The sequence below is a fragment of the Nicotiana attenuata genome, chromosome 6 (assembly GCF_001879085.1).
Source record: "Nicotiana attenuata strain UT chromosome 6, NIATTr2, whole genome shotgun sequence".
Classification (NCBI taxonomy): domain Eukaryota; kingdom Viridiplantae; phylum Streptophyta; class Magnoliopsida; order Solanales; family Solanaceae; genus Nicotiana; species Nicotiana attenuata.
The window spans coordinates 61,990,403-62,000,592 of NC_031994.1; positions in this window are offsets into that span (position 1 = coordinate 61,990,403).

Genomic DNA, 10,190 nt, shown 5'->3' on the forward strand with positions numbered 1-10,190 from the left:
CTTTTAATGTAGGTGTCGTGATGTCGACTAATATCTCTGTGATTGCTCGGCAAGAAGACTCTTTCTACCCGTATCCCAACACCATTATAGAGTATTTTACGGATGCACAGGTAGTGCCGAGGGATTATGATACAAAGGTGCGGCCGAAGAAGACTTTCTCATGGTACTCACTTATGGACGCAAACAACCCAAAGAAAAGTCAGCCGTCTACCACCATAGGCCAATCTGATGAGCCAGTTGTGGTTGTTGCGGAGGCAGTTTATGTTCCATCCACTTCGGCCGAGCCTTCCTTTAGTGTCGTAGATATGCCTCCCCCATCATCTTCAGTTCCTACTATAGTCCCTATCACAGATTCCACCTCGTCCTTGAGGCTGGTGCCCTTGCCTACTGCTCCACTTTCTGCACTACGAGTCTCCCAAACGTTGGCAAGCCTCAACAATTGGATGCAGACAACCACTGTAAAGCTGCCTGACTTATCGAATACTATTGTAGCACAGTCTTCTACTCATGAACCTTAGGTTCCCCCGACAGCTTATGAGACATTGAAGAAGCTCCTGAGAACCAGACTATCATCATGGCTACTTAGGTACAGCATGGGTCAGTGATCGAAGAGCTACGAAAAGAAGTAAAGAAAATGAGAAAGTCCCAGGCCACAAAGAAGTCAGTGGACAAGCTCCGGAGATAGGTGACCAAGATTGCAATAGCCGGAGATCTTCCCTTTGACTTATTGATTGACCCAGGTCCTACAGCACTGTTGGCACCAACTGGCCAGTCAGAGGAGAGACCTGGCTGATGATACTATCGAGGCAGTGCGTCAGATGTTCACCAACCCGGTCACTCCCAGAGTTAAGGATGATGAGATCCTGTTGGATGAGCCTGAGGGAGGTGACATTGTTGGGGACACTGAGATATCTTAGGAGTCATAGGGAGTCTCTTCACTCTTTCCCTTCCTTCACTCTTATGTTGTTAAGCATTGGGGACAATGCTTATTTTTTTTCAGGAGGGGGGTGGAGTTTATTTGATCTTATTTGATGATTCTGAGACATTTGGCCTGTAATTAACTTGATACTATTTTCTTTTTCTTTCTCATTATATATATATATCTTCTCTTTCTCTCTCTTTATGTACATTCCTTATGCTTTCAATAATTTTTGCTTTGTAGCTTCTTTATGTTTGTTTCCTTATAAGTTAGTGTTTGATTTAGTAGCCTCTTTTTATGTTTCAGTACATAATAAGTCTTTGGTTTTCTTAATATCATGGTTCTTTCGAAAGGTAGTTATTTTGTGAATCGAGTGACTTGTCCCAATAACGGATGGCGTGACAACCTTCTTAAGAGAATGAGTCCATTTTGTGCTTAGGTAATAATAGTAGTAGTAATGAATAAAAAGACCTAATTAAGTCAAACTCGAAGAGTCAAACATGCTTTATTTGGCACCAACACATTTAACTACGTGCTTATGGTTAGAGACAATGTTTTTAAAAGGAAATAGCTCTAGTTAGTGACTTTGTGACTCTTGTGTTGACTTTGGTACCTTCGGGTGGTCTAATTGGACCATAGTGATCTTCAATCTTGAATGTGGTCATTGTGGGCCCTCGACTCTATCCTTTTTAACAATCTAGTTGCATGAGGGATGAGATGCTTTGTTGCTAGTCTAAGTACTCGTGCGAACGGTCTAGAACTTGCCCCGAATGTGTTTTAAGGCAAAATTCTAAGTTTTGCTTGGCTTGAGAAGTGATTGTAGGCTTTCCTTGGCCCGTTTGAGTTTTCCATTTCCTACCAATGATGTCATCCCTAGTCAACCCCTTCGAGCCTTTAGCCTTTCTCATTTGAAAACCATGTTACAAGCTTTACCCGTTCTATCGTTACCCTCTCTTGGTACACGAGCTTTCATTAACACTCATATGAAGCAAATGGCTAAAATTGTAAGTTTGGGGGAGAGACGAGGAAATTGAAAAAGGTATCAAGGCACAAAAAGAGAAAATAAATGATGAGAAGGAAAGGCAAAGAAAAGAGAAGAACAAAAAGAGAAATGCAAAGAAAAAAGTGAATAAATGAAAGAGTTGAAGGGATTTAAAGAAAGGCAATGATCCCAAACATGAAGAAATATGAATGTAATGATCACGAAAGAGTGATTTTAAGTCTCATTAGTCCCCCGAGGAAAAGAAAGTGCCTCAAGGAACCGGCAAAGTGTGAGCCGAAAAAAATTGAAAGATGGAGTGCTTAAGGAAGGTGTAACCACTTATCCATATTGTATCAATCCCTAATCCAAAAGCCTTCATTACATCCCGAAAGAAGTCCTACTTGATTTTGAGCCGAGTGAGCTACATTAGTGGTGATCTACATGAAGGGCAAGCTTATGGTACTGAAAACTGTACTTGTGACATTCTCATGGGAGAGATGAGTGAATCTTTCACAAATCTTTGGATTGAGTGCTAAAAATTCTGAAGTGAGCTAGGCAAACGGATAGTAGAGGAGGAGGAGTTTGGGATCCACCATGACCTACATGAGAGAGCGATCTTCCTTGATGAATAAATTCAACTCTTGATGCTCAAGTGTCACACTAGGACTATATGTGCATAAATGCTTAATTTGTCACCTTATTGATAATACATAAGTAGTGTGGGTGATTGTTGGTCCAACCTGATATGTGAATGGCTCACCTTTAACTGGCTTAAATGACCCTTAACTTTTGGAGGTGGGAACTATTTTATTTGTTTGAGGACAAGCAAAGACTTATATTTGGGTGAGTTGATAAGTGGAGATTTTGACAATTTATTAGCGCCTTTTAGATTTTGTTTTAGTCTAAAAGCATTAAATTGTGTTCCCGAAACTGATGAAATGTGCAAAATTCTAGGAATGTTGGAAGTTGAACTCCCGAGATGAAATCCGACTCAAATAGGAGTAATCTAAACACAAGGCAATAAAAGGCACAGAAGCTTACAAAGTGCGGACCACAGAACTTTATCTGCAGCCGCAAACAATGAAGGGAATCCCAACAGACTTTCTAGGAAACTGTGGACCGCACAGGAACTGTGCGGCCACAAAAGATGAGCTTGAGATCAACTTCAGAGAGTGTGCAAATTCCCAAGTTCCAAGTCCTTCAGAATTGCGGACCGCACAAGAATTGTGTGGCCGCAAAAGTAAAGGTGTGGACCGCAGAAGATTAAGTTGCGGCCGCAGTGCTAAATCTACGGACTGCAGAAATGTTGCCTCGCGGCCGCAGTTAAGAATTGTGCGGCCGCAGACCTCCACCTCCTGACAAGATGAAGAAACCTGCGGACCGCACATGGAATTGTGCGGCCGCAGAACCTCCTGAGGGGCACTTTTGTCCGAAATTATCAGCCTTGTATAAATAAAAAGTTTCATGAAATTAGGTCAAGTTTTGACATCAGCGAGTCCTGTAGTCATTTTTCCTTGCCTCTTTTGGAAGTTTTCTATATTCTGAACTATTTCTCTATAGATTTTATCATTTTAACTTTACAATATGAGATTAATTAGTATTTCTTCTTCTATTTTTTCAATTTTAAGCATGAGTAGCTAGATTTTTACTAGGGTTGTGACCCAACCCTAGTGTGTAAACCTTATGGGTATCTAATTTAGTGCTTGTTTATAGTTGGGTATTTATTATTTAGCCTTGTTCATATTTTAATTTGTGGAATTAATGGTTGCAAACATTAGTTCTTGCCTATTTGACTTAGTCTCTACTTGAGAAAGAGAGACTTAATCTAGGAAAACTTGGATAACAAGAAATTAGGTCAATCGAGAGATTGATTAACCCAATTAAAGGATTCAACCTAGAGATAGTAATAACCCGACTTGAGCTTTTATCAACAATTTTGTGTGATACCCATTTGGGCTTGAGAAAGCCAAATTGGGCAAAACCACTCTCCGACCGAGAGGTATTGAGTGGGTAATTGAGAATTGATAGCTATAGTACACCCCGATCAACAAAACAAGCATTAAGGTTTTTATCCCATTAGGCAAACACCTAGGTGATGGTCATAGTCCTAGGCTTTTTACAATCTTGAAAAACAACAAAAACAATTATCCTAGTCTTACTTCTTTATTTTGCAATCTTTAGTTTTGAAATAGAAATAGCAGCAACACCATTTTGTGGAAGTGCAACTTAAGATAGTTCAAATTCACGCACTAGAATATATACTCCTAACCCCTATCTTAGGTCCCTGTGGATNCTCTAATATTGAGGCAACACTTCCTGATACAGTTTCTACTTCCCATTTATCTTCACAAGATATTGCACCACCTACAGAACTTCGCAAATCTACCAGAACTTCCAAACCTCCCATATGGATGAAGGACTTTGTCATTTCTGCCAAGTCTCAGATTGCCCAGACTAGTTCTCATCCTATTTCTGCTGTCATTTCTTATGATTCCCTTTCCCCTGCTTATCAGAGTTTTCTCGCCAGATTTTCAGCAGAAGTGGAACCCGCGACTTATGCTCAAGCAGCTAAGGATCCTCGCTGGTTGAAGCTATGCAACTTGAAATCAAGGCTTTGGAGGATAACAATACCTGGAAAGTGGTTCCTTTACCAGAGGGCAAAAAGGCCATCGGATGCAAATGGGTATATAAAATCAAATACAAGGCTACTGGGGAGGTTGAAAGGTTTAAGGCTCGATTAGTAGCTAAAGGCTACAGCCAGCAGGAGGGTCTTGATTACCAAGAGGCATTCTCACCTGTTGTTAAAATGGTGACTGTACGAGCTGTTATTTCTATAGCTGCTGTCAAGCAGTGGACTATCCATCAGATGGATGTCTACAATGCTTTCTTGCAAGGGGATCTTCACGAGGAGGTATATATGAGATTGCCACAAGGATTCAAGTCATCTGCTGGGCAGCACACTGCTTGTCGACTTCTTAAATCTCTATATGGACTTAAACAGGCTTCCCGGCAATGGAATTTGAAACTTACCACTGCCTTGCTCTCTTTTGGATTCACTCAGAGCCATTTAGATTACTCTCTTTTTACCAGAAGGTCATGTGGGAAGACCATTGTGATTTTAGTCTATGTCGATGATCTCCTCATCACAGGTGATGATTTGAGTTTGATTAGAGAAACCAAAGACAAGCTGCAGCAGAGTTTCAAAATCAAAGATCTAGGGGAACTCAAGTACTTTCTTGGCATTGAATTTGCTCGGAGTAAAGAGGGTATTCTTATGCACCAAAGGAAATATGCCTTAGAGCTCATCTCTGATATGGGATTAGCTGGAGCTAAATGTGTGGGTGCTCCTTTCGAACTGAGTCACAAGCTCACGTCGTCTGCATTTGACACACATGTTGGTGATACTTCTGATGCCTTGTTAGAAGATCCCAGTGTATATCAACGCTTGTTGGGTAGGCTCTTGTACCTCACCATTACTAGGCCGGACATTGCCTATGCTGTACAGAACCTTAGTCAATTCATGCATTCTCCAAAGGTTTCGCATATGGGGGCTGCTGTTCGTTTGGTTTGCTATATCAAATCTTCACCTGGCATGGGTATTCATATGTCTTCTGCTGCCTCGACTTCCTTAACAGCCTTTTGTGATGCTGATTGGGCTTCATGCCCTGATACGCGGCGATCTGTCACGGGCTATATGATTAAATTTGGTGCATCACCTATTTCTTGGAAATCCAAGAAGCAAACTACGATCTCTAGAAGCTCCGCTGAGGCAGAGTATCGCAGTCTTGCTGCCACTGTTGCTGAGCTTGTGTGGCTCGCAGGTCTTTTTCGTGAATGGATATGGATATTCAGTTGCCTATTTCTCTTCATTGTGATAGTAAGTCCGCTATTCAGATTGCCGCTAATCCGGTATTTCATGAGCGCACTAAGCACATTGACATTGATTGTCATTTCATTCGTGAGAAGGTGCTTCAAGGCCTAGTCCAGGTTCAGTATCTCCCATCCTCTGAGCAGCAGGCTGACATTCTGACCAAGGCTCTCACTATTCTTCAGCATCGTTATCTTGTGTCCAAGCTAGGGATGAAGAACATATTCATCACCCCTAGCTTGAGGGGGGGTGTAGAGGAGCTTAGTAATTGTACAGCTGTCACTTAGTTGTCATTAGGTGTTAGTGTTAACTCTAGTTAAGTTAATTAACTAGCATAGATGGTCTATTAGAAGTTGCATATAATGTACAGTATTTTTAGACATTTAGTTAGTTTTGAACAGTAATAACAGAAAACCTTCTGCAGCAATTCTCTCTCTACGCTTCTTCATTGCATATCTCTTCTACTTCAAATTCTCCAGATCTGTGAGAATTAACAAAGTCAATGAAAAATAGCCACTGTTTTGCTGCAATAGAGACCGGTCCAGCATAATATACTGGAGTTCGGTGCACTTGTGTATGAACTCCAGCATATTATGCTGGACCGGTATACTTTGTTGGCTCCAGTATAATATACTGGAGACTGGAGCACTGGTGCTCCAAACTCCAGTATATTATACTGGACCATTATACTTGCTGGAACTCCAGTATATTATGCTGGAGTTCTAGTGTATTTATGCTGGAACTCCATCATATTATGCTAGAGTTCCAGCATACTATCCTTGCTATAAAAAGTATAACTGTGTACATCAATGTATAATTTATGTATACCGGCTATAAAAAGTAAATATTTAATTGGACCAGCTATTTCTGTAACAATTCCATAAATTTATTCTTCCTAAATAAATTACGATCCTACTGTACAAGTTATTGTGTTAGTAAAACAATTAAAAGAGACCACCAAAGGATGTGGTGCAGCGGATGGGGCTGCTCCTCCTTTAACCAGAGGTCCCTTCGAGTTCCGGATATGGAAAAATTTTTGGTAGAACACTTATCCCCAAAAGGGTCCCTACCCGGCGCGAATCTTGATATAATCGGGCTCAAATGCGGGTCCGAACATCGGGTGGAAAATCAAAAAAAAAATTGGTATTAATCGGGATCCCAAAGTAAGTATTATTAGAGAAAACCACAAAATAAAAAACGATAGTACGAGATATGACGATACATCTACCAAAAGAAAATATCCTCACTCTCATTTTGATGGGAACAACGAACGATCCAACCCTACTATTTAGATGGGCATGTGAGCCTTTCAATCTCAAGTAGTTGTCATCTCCTTATTATTCACATGCCACTGCAATATAAAGTTTTTCAAGTTGTACAAGTCACAACGAACTTAATTAACATCAACTTTTAGAAGCAGGCGAAACAAGGCTTTCTTCTTCATTTTCCTTTTTTCTTAGCCACATTTCTCATTTTGCTAAGTCAATGTCACGAGATGATTAATTATATTCCACAAGCGTCATGCTGCTTGCGGTCCTCCCTATTTGTTAGTAATAATTGCGTACGAGTCCAAACGTAGTCCTATCACTTCTTTTGAGGGAAAGGAATGGGCTACTTAGGACAAAAAGGCTATAGATAATAAAAATTTTCTCTATAAGAATTTTAATTTTTTTTCTTAACAAATACTAGGGAAGATATTTAATTTTGTCACGTGCATGTCCAGACTAGCTTGCGTGCATTTTGAGCTTTTATCAGATACTTATCTCTGACTAATACATGTGTTGAATAACTCGATTCACGGATATTGTTTAGATAGATAGAAAGAAATTATCTAGAGTTTTTATCTCTGATGGAGATATAAACTCTAATCTCACTTAATTTTTGCTCACGTTATTGACCGTTAGCTCATACCTTTGATGCAACTGGGAAGATACTTTTAATATTTGACGTAAGAGCTTTTGGCATCGGTTTAAAGGTTTTCTTAGTGAGTTGAAATGTAAGAGAATGCACTATATGACCCATATAAACCAATTTAAATGAACTTTTATTTGAATGTATTTATAGCGTATTTGAAATTAGGTCATTATTTCTCACAACTTACATGAAAGTCGGAAATTATTCTTTCCAACACTACATCGTTACGCCTACATTTTACCTCTTGTTAAGCCGATACATATAGTTTTAGAATGTTCTTTAGCATGCCAATGTAAGACAATCCCCCAACTTGACATTGTTAAAATCATTGCATATATCTAATTATGTTTCTAAACACGTTAAATAGCAATTCTATCCTAATGAGCCATGCTATTAAAAAGGAAGTCTCATAGTAATATGGAATGAACCTGTCCGTCTTGTGGAAGAAGACCAATTAAGAAGTAAAAAAAAAATTACTAACAAAGCTGAAGAAACCCAACAAATTTGGTTTGATCTTTATGGAACGACTTTGACTTCTTGTTGCATCAGACACCCCTTCTATTCATTTAGTTTTTTACTAGGTAAAAAATGGATACCGTCTTTTCTGTTTCCCCCACCCCCTAAAAGAACCATAATAAAGTTCGTTCGGATATTTTTAAGGGGCAATAATACAGTGTGAAAATTCCTAACTTGTGTTTACCTTGAAAAATGGTATTAGCAATTATATTTGATTTTGTAGTTCTTAAAATATGTGATTTATTTCAATACTAGTTGTTTGGCAGTAGATGCTTAGTGTAATTAAAGAGAATAAGATATGCAAATCAATGTGTCGCAAGATTGGGCCTCGAGCTAGCTGGAACAGGGGCCTCAAGGTCTAGTTAGGCAGTTAGCAATGAATACTTGATGAAGAAACAATGATATCGAAGGCCTCGAAGATAGCCTTTTGCGGTTAATAATGGGCAATAAATGAAGAACAATAAATGAACAAGCAATAAATCTGTAGAGTAATTATTGAACACGTTTAGGCAAGAAAAGCAGAGAATGTTCTATTGTATTCAATATTCATCTGTCCTTACAAAATGACAAGGGTCCCCTTTATATAGGAGGGGAGAATCCCAACATAGTACATCTAATAATGACAAGGAAATGCTATTGGTTACAGCTGTACAATGGTTTAGTACGGATTTGTACTATTTCTCGCAGACTCTTTGTCAGTTCTAATCACGTGCCCTCGGGAATTTCCCGCCTTTCCATGACGATCGTCATTTGTACTGCTCCGAGATTGACCACAGTGAACCTTCGATATGTTCCCTCGAGGAAGCACCTCGGGGTCACACTTCAAATTCTGCTTCAAGCTTCTCGAGGTCGGGCGTGGAGTGCCACAGTAGCCCCAAAGTCAAACTCCCCGATTTTGGTCGTATACAGAAAGTCCCAGCATTTCTTAGAATAGAATGATATGAAACGACTTTGACCTCGATTTTCTCGAGCTTCTTGTGATGACGTCACGTTCGTGACGTAGGCGCTCGAAGCGATCGAAACGTCCCGTCGGTTCATTCCCCCAGAAGCATTAAATACACCACCGGTCCGTTTCCCAAAATCATTGAATGTGCCATCAGTTTCGTCGTCATTTCTCTATAAATAAGGGATTTCTTGAACCAAAACTTCACTCATTCTTTCTTCAACAACCTTCAGCCCTTTCCCTTCTCTGTATCCTCTTCTGGTCTCTTATTTTTATGGTTCAAACCTGTGACCACAAGGTCATAAGGCAGCAACCTTGTCAGTTATGCCACGGCTCTTTTTCAAAGCCTTTCCCCACTAAGAGGAATTATACTGAGTCGTTGTTGTTGTTGTTGTTGTTGTTGTTGTTGTTGTTGTTGTTGGCTCGAATCAATGAGAGGAGGGCATCAAATTCTTCCCGTATCAGAAGATATGTGGACTTTACACCGCTGCTCATCTCTCTTAACTTCAACCTGGTGTGGCGCTTCATTCATTTTGCTTTCCATGGAGTGAGGTGGCACTATCTACTAACTTTTGCATCCCACACCGGTGCAATGTCTCAAGAAGTGGCTTCACAATAGTAGTGCTGACGAGACCCATACTCGCCAAGTTTTTCACCAGGCCACAATTTTCTTCGGTTGTTAAAAGCTTTTGCTCTTTGATAGGCTATAGCCTTTTCTTCATCTATTGTTGTTTCGGGGGAGGTTCTCGAAGACGTCGCTCTAAAGATCGAAATGGAGTCCCCGAGGAAAAGGTTCTCGAAGATGTTTCTCTTGAGGATATACCCTCGAAAGTAGATTAGGCCTTTGGCCGTTATTTTTTTTTTTTTTTTTTTTGCTTCTATGTTTCTGTGTAAGGGCCACTCGTGGGATTTATAAACATCTTCTGTTAATATAAGGATTTCTTCATTTTGCCTTCAATTTGTGCTGAACTCCATTGTGCCTTTGTTTGTGAAAAATCCAAGTTTACGACTCTAACAATTAGACCGAATACTGGACCCGGAACATAAT